At 47.9% G+C, this 13,621-nt stretch overlaps 1 protein-coding gene and 1 pseudogene across 2 annotated transcripts in view; one reads left to right on the forward strand and one right to left on the reverse strand.

Moving 5' to 3' along the window:
* Positions 1-13,621, forward strand: part of FAM114A2 (family with sequence similarity 114 member A2) — a 310,681-nt gene that overhangs the window by 48,105 nt on the left and 248,955 nt on the right. The gene's annotated exons all lie outside the window — the stretch shown is intronic.
* On the reverse strand, positions 2,926-3,043 carry LOC146810595 (5S ribosomal RNA; annotated as a pseudogene).

The following is a 13,621-nucleotide window of genomic DNA, read 5'->3' on the forward strand; positions in this document are numbered from 1 at the left end:
AATCCTTTGGGAGTCAAAGTGCCTGTATAGTATGAGACTTACGTAACCCAGATGGAGCAGAGTATCACGAATATACGCAGTCAGTCTGAACAGCCTGGCACCGTAAGTACTGGAGATTGGCACCTGCAAACTACAAGCCTTGCGTGATGTACACACCTTGCGCTGAGGGGGGGAAACAGCTTGTGCCGGTTTCGCCTCATACTAGCACGGCACTCGCTGACCCATGGTGCCATCATCCAGATGCACCCCAAAGGCCCCCCAAATAGCAGCTGCACCATGAGAGAGCACTGCCCTCCCCTACCCGGGGACGGGAGGCCCGAATCTGCCCTTCCCCAGCACAGGACACCAACCAGGCGAACAGCCCTAATATGGCTTTGGTGTAGTAGTATACTGAAAGTGCACCGATTCTGGACAGATGGCACATGTGCTTGCGCAGAACACAGTCCCTTATCAAATTGGCACCAACCAAGTACAAGTCTCGTATTATTCTTCTCAACCTGTGAGAGCGAAACTAACACCAATGGTCGCACTTCCGACCCAATCATTCAGATTCCCGAGCCCAGTATGCCCCCCTGCAAAGCTTCACCATGCGCCGCTTGGGCCATGTGTTCCACCCTTACGACATCACTAAAAGGTTTCTTTTAGTTGGCAGACTCACCTATTATTTTCATTACTATTAGTGAGCTGCTGCTGTGTTACCCTATTGCAAACACGTCACCATCCCTGAATATTGTATAGAAACACATTTAGAAATTGGAAGAGTTTGCCCGTGCACTGTAGTACTTTTCCCAAAGTGGGCAAGAAAGAGCTGGACTGTCTCAAATTCAGAGCTGATCCAAACCGGGGTCCCCAAATGAGTTTCTAGCAAGGGCAACTGCTAATACTACCGCATGTGCTGTTGTGCACAAGTGTGCACCTCTGACCTGGTTTGGGAATGTATGAAGTGTGCCCGGTGTGGCACCACCGCACCCCCTTGCTGAGTGACAACCTACTCAATTCACCCTGCAACTGACCCTGTTGCTTAATACTGCCCCTTGATGCTCTTGCCTGCCAGTCACAGCCCTACCAACATAATGCCCCCGCAGCATGTTGGAGAGGAGAGACCCACGTACCAGTTTGTGCTTCCATCATACCTTTACTGAGGCTCCAGTTCATGTAAAGTGTGTGTCACTGTCCTGGCAAGGCATACCCAGTAACCCGTCCCAAACTGTAACTGTGGTAACTATGGGCATTTGCATCATCCGCTGTATTTCCTTTCTGGAGTGTTGTGGACCTCAGTATTGCTGAACATCCTACCAGTGAACTGATACCTAATTGCATCTGTATCTCGTCTCTACTCTGCTTTTTGGATATCTAATTGATGTGCGGTCCATTCCCAATTTGGGTACACTACTACCTTTCTGTCTAATCTCTCCAAACGCATCTGTATCCTACATGAGTTCTAGCGACATTGCCGTCCGCTAAATCGACTCGCATGGGAGCACTCCCACGTGTGAAGAACACAAAGAAGCGAATTGAAATGCAAAAATGCCTGTGATCACCCAGTTGGGTAAAGTGGGAAGCCTGGACTGGCCTCCAGTTTAAGACTGTGCCGTCTCCGCACCAGACGGCCAAAACCCCCATCACGTCCTCCAAGGGACCAGTGTGCTCACCCACCGATACCATGTCCACGGGGCACCTTCTGTCCCCCCTTGTAGTTTAGCCGATATACTTCTCACAGTGCAATACACAGATTGCACAATGCACCCTGCCCCCTACTGAAAATAATTGGAAATAGAGACATGTGACCACTGCACAAGATGGCGCTGTTCGTATAATGGGGGGGGGGGGCTTCCCCACAGGTAGTCAATGGCACTTGACGAGTGCCCTGGTACTTTTGTTAAAGAAAATTAATGCCTTGCCTTACTGGATTATATATTATATATATTATTTTTTAACTTAACATGCCCCAGTCCTGCTGGTCCTATTACCAGGAAACGTGCCTTGCTTTGCAGGCCGAGGCACCTCGTGTGTGCTTGCACACCGTGACCACACATGAGTGATGCACCCGGTGTCCCCTCTTGTGTCGTTTGCAACCATAAAACCTCGTGTAAACCTGCCCCTGGTGGCACCCCCTGAGTACCTGCACCCGGGTCCCCCTGTGCTTGAGGGAGCTATTCTGTGCCAATATGATGTGCCTCCAGACTGGTATTTTGCTGTTTCTGTCATTGCATGCGGATGATTATCCAGCAAGAACATCATACCCGATACGCCAGGGTTGCTGGCTTTGTCAATGGTTGTTAGTTGCAAAGAAAAATAAGCAGCAACTGCACTTGTAAATAATATTGCAAACTTTCACTTGAGCGCGCTGACAGACAATATTGCTCATGATGCAGCAAGTACATCATCCCTGCCATGAACATTGTTTTTACCCGTTTACATTGACAGCTGCAATGCTGCGTTTGCCTTTAGCTACTGGGGGGAAGCACCGACTTCCCGATAAAAATTGTAAGGCTGCTATTGCTGCTGAACATTCATATAATCGCTTGTAACTATTAACTGCTGGAAACTGTCAGTCATTCAACTGTGGATGGCACTGGCAGGGGAGGGGTCAAACATAGAAGATAGCTGCCGAAGAAAAGGATTGCAAGACTTGACATTTCCATAATTTCTGTGTAACAAGTGTTAATACACCGATTTGAGAGACACTATACGTGAGCATAAAGAAGTAAAGGAGATGAAAGCATGTAGCTGAAAAGCACCAAAAACGGGAGGGCCCTTTGTGCTGTACGTTTGCAGGTTTTTTTTTTTTTTTTTTTTTTTGCTCCTAAAATCTGCCCTGTGTAAAATAAGAAAACTAAGGGGGGAAACCCCCGAAAAATGGCACTGCTTGTCTAAACATGGTTAAAATGCAACACCGGGAAAGCACACTTAACCTTGGGAGGATGCCTACCGCACCTGGATTCCCAGTTGGTCTCCCATCCAAATACTAACCAGGCCTGACCCTGCTTCGCTTCCGAGATCGGCCGAGATCGGATGCTTTCTGGGTGAAATGTCCATAATCGAGAGACTGATTGCCGCTTACTCCCGGGCAAAGTACAGCCAAGGAAGACTCGGGACGAAATATCTGAAAAGACACGCATGTTAGCAACAAGACCCGGCGCCCCACACCCCCCACTGCCGGGCCTTGGACCTCCACCCATGGAGGCCTGGCGACCGTGGGAAGCCGAGGTAAGCACCGCCCCGCAGCCCACAGCAATGCGGACCTCGCGGCGCCCAGCATCCCTAATGTGAAGAATAAATATAAATGACTCCACCGAGCAGCGAGCGGGCCACGTGGCGTAGTATAGCACAAACTCGACCCGAAGGAAGGAGCGCTGTGCAAGAGCACAGTATTTACATTACATATTCAGTCACGGGGATATGAAGTGAATTGCCCAGAGTAACTGGATGTTGACGCGACCACGAGGCTCGATCCCTGGTTTCCTGCACCCAAGTCAGCATCCTGAGCCTCGGAGCACTGCACAAACCAGGTGCTCCACCCCCTCCACTGCCGAGCATCGCCCCTCCACCCCGGGAGGCATGGCGACATGGGAATTTGAATGACTCCACATTCAAAGGGAGCGGTAACATGGCGATATGAAGCGCAACTCGACCCGAAGGATAGGAGCGCTTTACGTGAGCACCGTATTTGCATAGATATTCAGACACGGGGAGATTAAGTGATTTGCCCCAGAATCACAGAATGTGGGCGCAACCTCGAGGGAGGTCTTGGAGCGTGCCTTCAGGAGGCACCTGGATTGCACGCTGGCACTCCCCGCTGGAAAATAAGAGCGCTGAAGCTAAGCGTGCGTGTGTGCTAAACGGCAAGCGGTGTGTGCTATGTAGAGGAGAGGGGGGGGGGGGCACGTCCTGGAACAGCAGCAGAGTGCTGTGACCCAGTCCCCCCCATGCACACCCACACGTAAGCCGGGGCCTGGCCCGTGGATAATGACCCACACGCCCGCCAGCTGGGATCCCGAGGGAACTGTGAGGAATCCCGAGAACAATGTCACGGTGAGGCGGGTAAGGCACAAAGAGATGCCCATGGTGTGGAAAACCCGGCCGGGCTTCCGACCTCCGCGACTCTCACCCCCCGCCAGCTGGGGGGAGGGCGGCCCACTCCCAGGATCACGAAACGACAGAGGGTCCCCTCCCGCGACCTGTTCAAGGATGGCGGACCGGGGAGACAGTTCAGCATCCCACCCACCGATCCCCAAGTGGGCCTTTGCCTCCCCCAGCGCCGAATGCCCAGGTGTCCTATGGGCAGGGCCTAGCGCTCATAGCCCGGCCTCAGCCCGGGGGAAAGCGTGCCACTGTGGCCTGGGGACACGAGACGGAAGGAGCACCTGAGCGTACCGGGTCCCAATTACGGGCACCTGGTGCCCCATGCACGGGAGGGAGCCTCCAAGATGCCTGCAAACTCCCCCCCCCCCGAGGCCGACCAATCGGGCACCGGCCACTGACCACGTGGGTAGGGCCCCACAGGCCAGGACTGGCTCGCAGGCGGGAGCCTCTCTAAGTCTTCCCCGGGACAGATGAATGACAGCGGGGGGCGCAGACACAGCTGCTCCCCGCGACTTCCATCACCAGCGCCCTCAGAGCCCACTGAGGGCCGGGGCATCCCAGCTGCGACACCCGTGGCCAAGCGGGAGCTGCAGAACCCCCCCCCCCCCCCAAGCGGCCCGCACCCATGCAGGCCACCCAGCCCTGATAGAACCCCCAAAAGGGAGGAACAGGGCGGGTGGGGGGGTATATGCACTCACCGTGCAAACAGATTGGCAGCTCCCGGGCACGACCAGTCGGCGTCAAGGCGAGGTGGGCGACAAAGAGGTCGCCAGTGAGGGTGGGGGAAGGCTAAATAGCCTTCCCCTCACACCTGGGCCCGGAAGTGACGCGCCTTGCGCGTCACTTCCGGCCCCTGACACGGAGGGGGGGCAACAATCAGGATCCCTGCCCCCGCCCCCCCCGAAGGAGGGAGTGGGGAGGGGTGACCGGGGCCCCGGGGCCACTAAGGCGCCGACCGCCGAGTGGCCCCCTGCGGGGGCCGCGGTCAGCGGCAGAGTCCGAGGAGGAGGCAAGGTCCATGGGCAGCTCTTCGCCATAGGCACTCAGGCGATAATACAAAATTGTCTATTGCTAGACAAGGGACATAGAATTGCCTGGTTACGATTTGTGAAACAACTGTGCAGTCGGTCGTTAGGTGTGCCAGAACTGTTTTCCACCCCGAGTTCTTGTACCAAATTCCTTAAAAAGAAACTTACGGCACTTTTTCAAGCTAAGGCAGCCGTCGCTAGGGAAGAAACGTATCGTGCAAAATTTGTAGTTAAATTGTATTACCAAACCCCCCCCCCCGTAACAATTTGTTCTTTTAAGATTCCGCACTAATTTAATCCCCCTGATGCTAGGTTTCCCTGCAAAAAAGTATTCTCTAAGTGAGTTGACTCCATGTCCATGCGATAATCTATTTGTGCAATGTGATCTATACCTTTTTTCTTTTGTACCTTTTATAAAATACCGAGGTCTAGATATATTTTTATCACTTTTAAGGCGGCACAATTTTAACCAATGTCGTATTGCCATGTTGTTTTTGAAGAAGCTCCATGACCCCTGAGTCTGTTTCTGCGTAGCCTCCTTTTTAGGTCTCGTCTGAGACAGCGCTTTAGCGCTGTTCTGGCGAGACTTATAGTAAGCACTTTTGGAAGTGCAAACAGTGCTTTCCAGGCCTCCAAATACAGTGCATGTGCCCTGGGCGCGCGCACCATTTGGCAGCCTGAAAAGCACTGCCTGATCACTTGCTTTGATGTCCTCAGTGAGCCGCGGGGCCACTGAGGACATCAAAGTGCACACCATTTGCCACCCCTTGTTTTTTCCTTTGATCCCTATCTTTCCCTTCCTCAATCTCACCCTCTCCCTGCCTTTTACAACTGCGGCCCGCACCACTGCCCCGCCCCCACTCCCCCCTCCCACTCCCTCCTCGTCAGCTTCAGTGCCATTTTGCATTTAATAAACCTTTACCGTCTCGGAATGCCAACCTGTGCTTTATCAGAGGAGTTTGGTGGATTTATAACCATTGTAAGCGGGGACGCCAGAATAGGGCACCAATGACGATTGGGCTGCGCCCCAGCAACCGCTAGTGCTTTCGTGATATATATATTCTGTATGGCACTGAAGTTCAAAAAACAAGATGAATGACGTTCTATATTGAAGTGACTACTTGTAGTTGTTCTTGCACCGATAATGGGGGTGAGTAGGGTTAATGTTGCGCATACGTTAAGTGATTAAGCTATATTACAAGGGTGTGGATTTTTGCTGAACATTTTTCTCTAATGCATAGTGTAGCTCCTACAAATTATGGTTACATTGATGTTTCTCTATGTGTATCTTACTGCTGGTATACAGATTCGTTATCTTTTTTTAAATGTCCTTCTATGAAGCATACAATGCAAAATCTAAGAAAAATGGCTGCCTTTAAGGAACGAGATGCCCAGAAGTCCTCTTTAGGTTACGGGCGAAAAGACAGTCTCACGCGGAATTTGAGGTGGGCCCTGTAAGCTCTCTGCTGCCACCATGTGGCTTGAAACATCTCACCTTCTTTACTGTCCACCACAAGAACTCAAGCCCTAGAGCCCTGCACACTTACATCCCAGGACTACACACCACCTCCGCACACCATCTTATGTAAAGTGGCTTCCCTATGAGGGCAAGAAAATGCTCCTGCAGCAAGATACTGACTGAGCTCTGGACCTATAGTGGCACCGTATACGCCTGCTCCTTGTCTAACCCACATACTGTTGATAAAACACTTCGTTATTTGTGTTGACTCGTTATTATGAGCACTGTTATTGCTTTTGGTGTTGTGCTGAGGTCAGGTTGTGTTTTATCTCACTACTCCTGAAGGCTTGCCTGGACCCGCCCATCTCCCTCTGCCTTTTCACTTCACTGTCTCTGAAGGGCCAGCTGGGGGATCCTCTCCTTCAGTCATTCACACGTCAGGGCGGGAAGCACTGAACAAACTTCCCCAGAAGCACTTAGACCCTTTAATAAAATGTTCAGATTAATTTTAAAAGACAAAACACAGTTTCAGCATGACATCACACTCTGTTCTCACGTTCCTACACGTCGTGTATAATGAAACGATTGATCTGACACATGGTGTTAGTTTCCAAATGAAATATATTTAGTTAAATTACTGAGTCCATGGTCACCAAAATGTGTTGGTTTGTTTACAGATCCCGTTTTTTGTTTGTGTTTTTTGACCGTTTTTTTTTTTCTGCTTCTGAGCAATAGTCCATCCTCCTGAATCATTCGGCAAATGGCTGTGCAGTCTGAGCGCCAGTATCTTGTAGTGTCTCTCTTGGCTGTCATCATGCCTCTTGCTGTTAGTGTGCAGGCGTGCGTAAAACCCCTTTGTGTCGTCCTTGATTACAATTGCTATTTTTGGAGTGAACGTTGATTGGAAACCCAGATTTTTTCCCCAAGTGTGTTGTGTGTGCGTGACCAAAATTTATTAATAGGGTAGTCCCAAATGTAATATTTCCCCTTTACTTCTGAGGCACTGAGGGTCGTGGCTTCCATTCATTTTCGAAAGCCTTTTGGGGTGGAATAAATTAGATGAAATTATTTAAATTGAATGAGGTGAAGGCGCAAAGAAATCCTGGCTAGCGATTCTGCTGCTATTTTAGCTTCCGTCCACTCTTCATTGTCCAGCCTTTACACATCTCCCTCACATTTGGTTCGCAGGTCGGCTAACAGGTTCAGGATTTTTAATTCTAGTGACCTATAGACATACTAGAAAATCCCCTTTCTTTCTAGTTACTCCATTGTGACTTTTGGTTGCAGTGGACCGAGCTCTGGTGTAATTGCTGGTCTAGTAAAGTGAGTCTCTGGAGCATTCCTTGGCTATAGGTATCACAAGAACTGGTATTCGTGTGTATGTTGCTCGTAGCATTTTTTTATGGTTTCCTTTACCATAGATCACCCAGCCTTGTGATTCCAGTCATGTCCTATGCCTTGAAACGAATTAGTTGTGTAACTTAGCTAACCAGTTCCTGTGCCATTGTGTAATTTGATGGGTGGGTTTCTCCTTCCATTTGATCCATTCCATTCCATTGCATGTCGTCAGGAATGTATTGGAGTTCTAGGAACCCTGGGTAGTGCCTCTGACGGGGCCATTCTGTATAACCAGTCCACTAAGCCCAGACTTTCTAGCATGCCGAATTTCACCTCTGTCCCCAAATATCCTGTCATTGATGGGATCATTTAAGTTGCCCAGTAGCATCTCTTAATTCCTGCTACTCCAGGCCCCACCCATCGTAGGGTGGCTTTTTAGGTCTCGCCTTGCTATCGCGTAAGCGATCGCAAAGCAAGACTATTGTAAGGGGGCATTTCAAAGTGCTCCCAAAAGCGGATTGCATGGCTAGCACGCGCACAATCACGCGCATCGTGCCGCCATGCAATCCGTTTGGCATCGCACTTCAAAGGGTCCGCTCCCCCGCCTGGAAAGCGCTCCCCCGCCAAGCGCGCGCGCCATGCTCTGCCGGGCTTGTCTTGTTATCATTGTAAAATGGAGTCCATAGTTTCAGGAAGCAGCTTTAATTAACCAGCAGGATTGTACTAGATTGTTCTGCTAGTCTACGTATTTTAATGTCCAAAATCCCATGTTTCGCAACTAGATCCAAAAGGGAGATTTGTAACTGGTCACTTAAATTTTTCTCCTGGCTTGCCTCAGCTCTAGTTGTCCGAATCACTAAGATTTGTAAACACGTTATAAAAACATGAATGGTGCATGTTTCAGGTTCCCTCTATTGCCCTTACCTCGCAGCTGTGTGTGTTGTGTAACTCCAAACCGGATGTGACTGAAGTCTGAAAGGAAGCTTTGGAAGTGCGCTGCCGGAATTACTTTAAAGCCACATCATACCGGAAGCTGCAGAGTGTAAAGGAAGGCACGAGAATGGAAACCCTTTCAGTTTACCAGCAGACCTGGCCTATCCCGGCCCTGCCAGAACAGCCGAGAAAGGCCAACAGGCAGGAAAGCACGTTCAAAACTCAAGCATAATAAGGGACCCACAGTCATGAGTCAGGCAGCCTGGCTGTCCGCGTTTTTATTCTCTCATAAATAAACTCTGCTGGCTGTGTGAGAGTATTTCGAAAGCGAAATCTTTCCCTGACTGAAAACAACCGCCAATAGCGTTGCTCGCCGTGCTGTTCGTGAAAGGGAAGGTGTGACACAAATTAAATCATTCACCCTCTGCCTCTGGCCCCGGGTTTCGAGTAAATTTATTTGATTGATAGCTCTCCAGTGCACAACTACTAATATTTTGCACCATTCAATTTTTTAAATGTCAAATGTTCCTAACAAGGTAAAAACATTCTGCTTGAGTTTTGAGGAAAGTTCTTGCACGAGATAAAGACAAAATTCAGTGGCGCTTTCTTAATTTTCTACAGTTAAGTGCAATGTGCATCATCCGAGACAATTTGAAAGAAAACAATATGTCTAATTTTGCATTTTATTTTATCACTGATACATCAAACATTTCAAACATTAAAATGCTGTTGAGTCTTTCTTTAAAAGCTCTTTTGCAATGTGCTCTTGGTTTTCAGAGACCCCCTAGAAGTGGTCAGAACGCCTCAGGCCTTCTTGCCAGAGCTCGTCTCCCTAGTCCTCAGTTTAGTTCCTATAATTTGATGGTCAGTGTCTAAGTATTTGGTGCCTTCTGCTAAAAGTCCAAAAGAAATATGTCGGAAATATATTGGATAAGTATTACAGCTTTTGCGTGTTGCGCGCATCCAGTACCACCACCTCCTGTTTCAAAATGTCTTCTTGCAGCTATTATACTAGAGTGATACTCTTTCCCTCCCTGAGTCCAATCAAGGCTGGGCTGCCCACACGGGAGACAGGGTAGATCCGGATACGTTGGAGGACAGTGGTCTGCTCTCAGGATTGGGTTTACTGTAGGGGATTCAGTCAGGCAGACCCAAGGGTGACTTCAGTACAGCAGCACACATCTTTTAGGCTCATATGTACCACTAAAATTAAATTGGGTAACACTTGCAACGTACAGAAGCAGCAAAATTGCGGTCATAAGAGCCATATAAAAGCAAATTTTAATTATTTGCTGCAACGAAGAAAGATATTGTACCAAATTCTGTACTGGCATATTTCTTGAGTATCTCATCAGAACTGCCCAAAAATGTATTGGTTTACCACCAATATCTTATGAATAATGTGCTGTAAAATCAATTAGTAGGTACTTAAAAACAAGCATTTGCAATGCAATAGGTCTCGCATTTGTGAGAGTTTAAGCTATTGGCATTGTAAATAACAATGCATTTTATTTATGTTTTAAAAATCAACAAGTAAATAAAAGGTATTGTCATTTACAATGCCAATAGCTCAAACTCTAGTAAATGCGAGACCTATTGCATTGAAAATGCTTGTTGTGGGCTTGTCTGCGCAGGAGGCGTCTTTTGTAAGGGAGACTTTTGTTGACTTTAGGCTCTCGCTTACATTAGCTTGTAATGGTATTGGGAAAAATGCATGTAATTAAGTTTAATCATGCCAAATTAGTCCAAAAAGCCAACTTGTTTCGCAATGTACATATATTGGACCAGATGTACGACCCTAAAGTGCATGCGCAAACGGGTTCGCGACCCGTTTGCACATGCAAAAACGAATAGGGCATGTACAATTCCTATTTAGCGAGTCGCAATTTTTTTGCGACTCGCTAAATAGGAATTGCGACTCGCTATTAGGAAGGGGCGTTTCCATGTATGTATGTTCTGCGACCGCAATTTTAGGGGCTGCCAGTTATCCCAGGGACCACTACCTGCCCTTAAAAACTGAAACGAAAACGTTTCATTTTCAAAAACAATGCAGCCAGTTTTCCTTTAAGGAAAACAGGCAGCATTAACAAAAAAAAAACTGCTTTATTTAAAAGCTATCCCAGACATGGAGGTCTGCTGAGCCCAGCAGGCCACCATCCCTGGGAGGGCCTGCCATTCCCAATGGGGTCGCAAATTGCGAGTTCCTCATGAATATTGACGAGGCATGCAATTTGCGACCCCATTGAGAATCGCAAACAGTGTCTCAGACACTGTTGTACATGGCATTTTACGACTCGCAAATTGCGACTCACAATCGAGCGCAATTTGCGAGTCACAAATTGTCATGGTCGTACATCCGGCCCATTATTTTTAATTATCACTTATTTATTAATTAATTTTTAGCTGGGTGGATGATTATTGTTACATGATGAATTATTGCATTTCCAGCATCTAGCATTAAGATCAATTTTTGAATTTATGTGTACTGTATACATTGTAGGTTATTGTGCATGGGCTGCTATGGGTCTTTTTAAAATGCTGATTTTATTAATTCTCTTTTTAAAGAATGGTTATCTTGAAGGTGTACAATTTTATGAACTAGGTTTATCAATTAGATCGAATAAAGTTGTTTGGATTTGTAATGGGCATTTCAATTGAAGATGTGTTTTTAATGGCAGTGCGCTACCACACCATGCATACTCTACTTTACCTCACTCCACTCTACACCACACCACAACACTGCACTTTACTCTGCACCACTCTACGCCACTCCACGCCACTTCGCATTACATCACTGCACTCAACTCTGCACCATGTCATTCCACTAGACCTCTCTCCACTCTATTCCACTCTACGCTAATGCATTCTACCCCACACTACTCTACTATGCACCACTGCATCTTTGGCACTGCATTCTACAACATTCTACTTACTGTATGCCACTGCACTCTATGCCACTTCACTCTACTTTGAAACAATCTACTTAACAGTCTATTCCACTCTGTCATTCCACTCTGTGCCACTCCATCCTAGTCACTGCAGTCTACCTTGCACCATTCCACTCTACCCCACTGTACTATTCACCACCCTACTCCACTGCACTCTACACCACTTTCTTAAAAACCAATACCCTCTGACACTGCACTGTATGCCAATCTACTCTGCACCACTGCACTGTATGCCACTTTACTCTGCATCTCTCTACGCACTGCACTCTACAGCAGTGCACTTTATGCCACTGTACTCTACACCATTGCACTCTATGACACTCTACTTTGCAACACTGTTCATCCTGGCACTGCACATTACACCTCTTACCTCTGCGCAACTCTACTTTGCCTCACTGCACACTACACTACATGATTCTACTCTAAGCCACTATACTCTGCGCCATTACACTGTACTCGGCACCACACTACTCTATTCCATTGCACTCTACTCTGCACCGCTCAACTCTACACCACTCCACTGCACTCTGCACCACTCTACTCTACATCACTCCACACTACGCCGCTCTAATCTATCCTGCTCCACTGCTCTCCACACCACTGAACTCTACTCTATACCACTTTACACATCTGCACTCTATCCTGCACCAATCCACTCTACGCCATGTCACTCTACTCTGAAACAATCTACTCTACGCCACTGCACTCTACACCACTATACGTCACAGCACTGTATAACAATGGACTCTACACCTCTTTACTCAAACCCAGTGCACAATATGCCACTCTACTCTGCGCCACTGTACTTTACGCCATTTCACTCTACGACGGCCCTCTCAATTAAATTCTACTCCACTCTATGACACTCCACTCTACTACACTATACTCCGCTCTGTGCCACTCTGCAACACTATTCCACTCTACGGGGCTTTATGCAGCTCCCTCTATGCATTTTCATGCCACTATACTCCACTCTATGCCACTCCACTCAACCTTGGCACTCTATGCAACTCCACTCTACTTTACGCAACACTACTCTACAACACTCTGCTCCACTCTAAGCAGCACCCTCTGCACCACTCCATTCTGCTCTGCACCACTCCACGAAACTGTAACTCCACTCTATAACACTCTACTCGACTCTGATACTCTACTCCACTCTATGCCCTTCCACTCTGACACTGTGCTCCCTCCACGCCACTCTACACCACTCCATGACACTACACTCAATGCTACTCTACACAAGCCTACGCCACTCCACAATGCTCTGCGCTACTCTATAACACTCCACTCTACTCCAGTTTACGACACTCCACTCTCATTTACCCCACTAAGGGCCAGATGTAGGTAAATGCATTTTTGCGATTCCTTAATAGTGATTTTTCGTAATCGCTATTAAGGATTTGCAAAATGCCATATAGGTAGGAATCGCAATATTTTTTGCGATTCCTTAATAGTGAATCGCAAATTGCGATTCGCAATCAAGGAATACCTCCCCATTCATTCCTATAAAGGCCCATAGGAGTGAATGGGAATTGCGCACGCAATTTGCGAGTACCCAATAGGTTCTCGCAAATTGCGTGCGCAATTTCAAGGGTGCAAGGGTTCCAGAGGGACACCCTGTTGCACCCCTGAAATGTGCATGTGTGCACATGTGGCGCGCATACATGCCCTAAGGGCATGAATGTGTGCCACATGGCACTTTTAAAAAAGCAAAAAAGTGTTTTTTTTAAAGGAAATCGCTAATTACCACCAACTTGAAGTTGGTGGTAATTAGCGATTTCTTAAGGCTAAATTGCACTTTCATTTGTTCTACTTACATTGCATTT

This window comes from Triturus cristatus, chromosome 7 (assembly GCF_964204655.1).
Source record: "Triturus cristatus chromosome 7, aTriCri1.1, whole genome shotgun sequence".
NCBI lineage: Eukaryota > Metazoa > Chordata > Amphibia > Caudata > Salamandridae > Triturus > Triturus cristatus.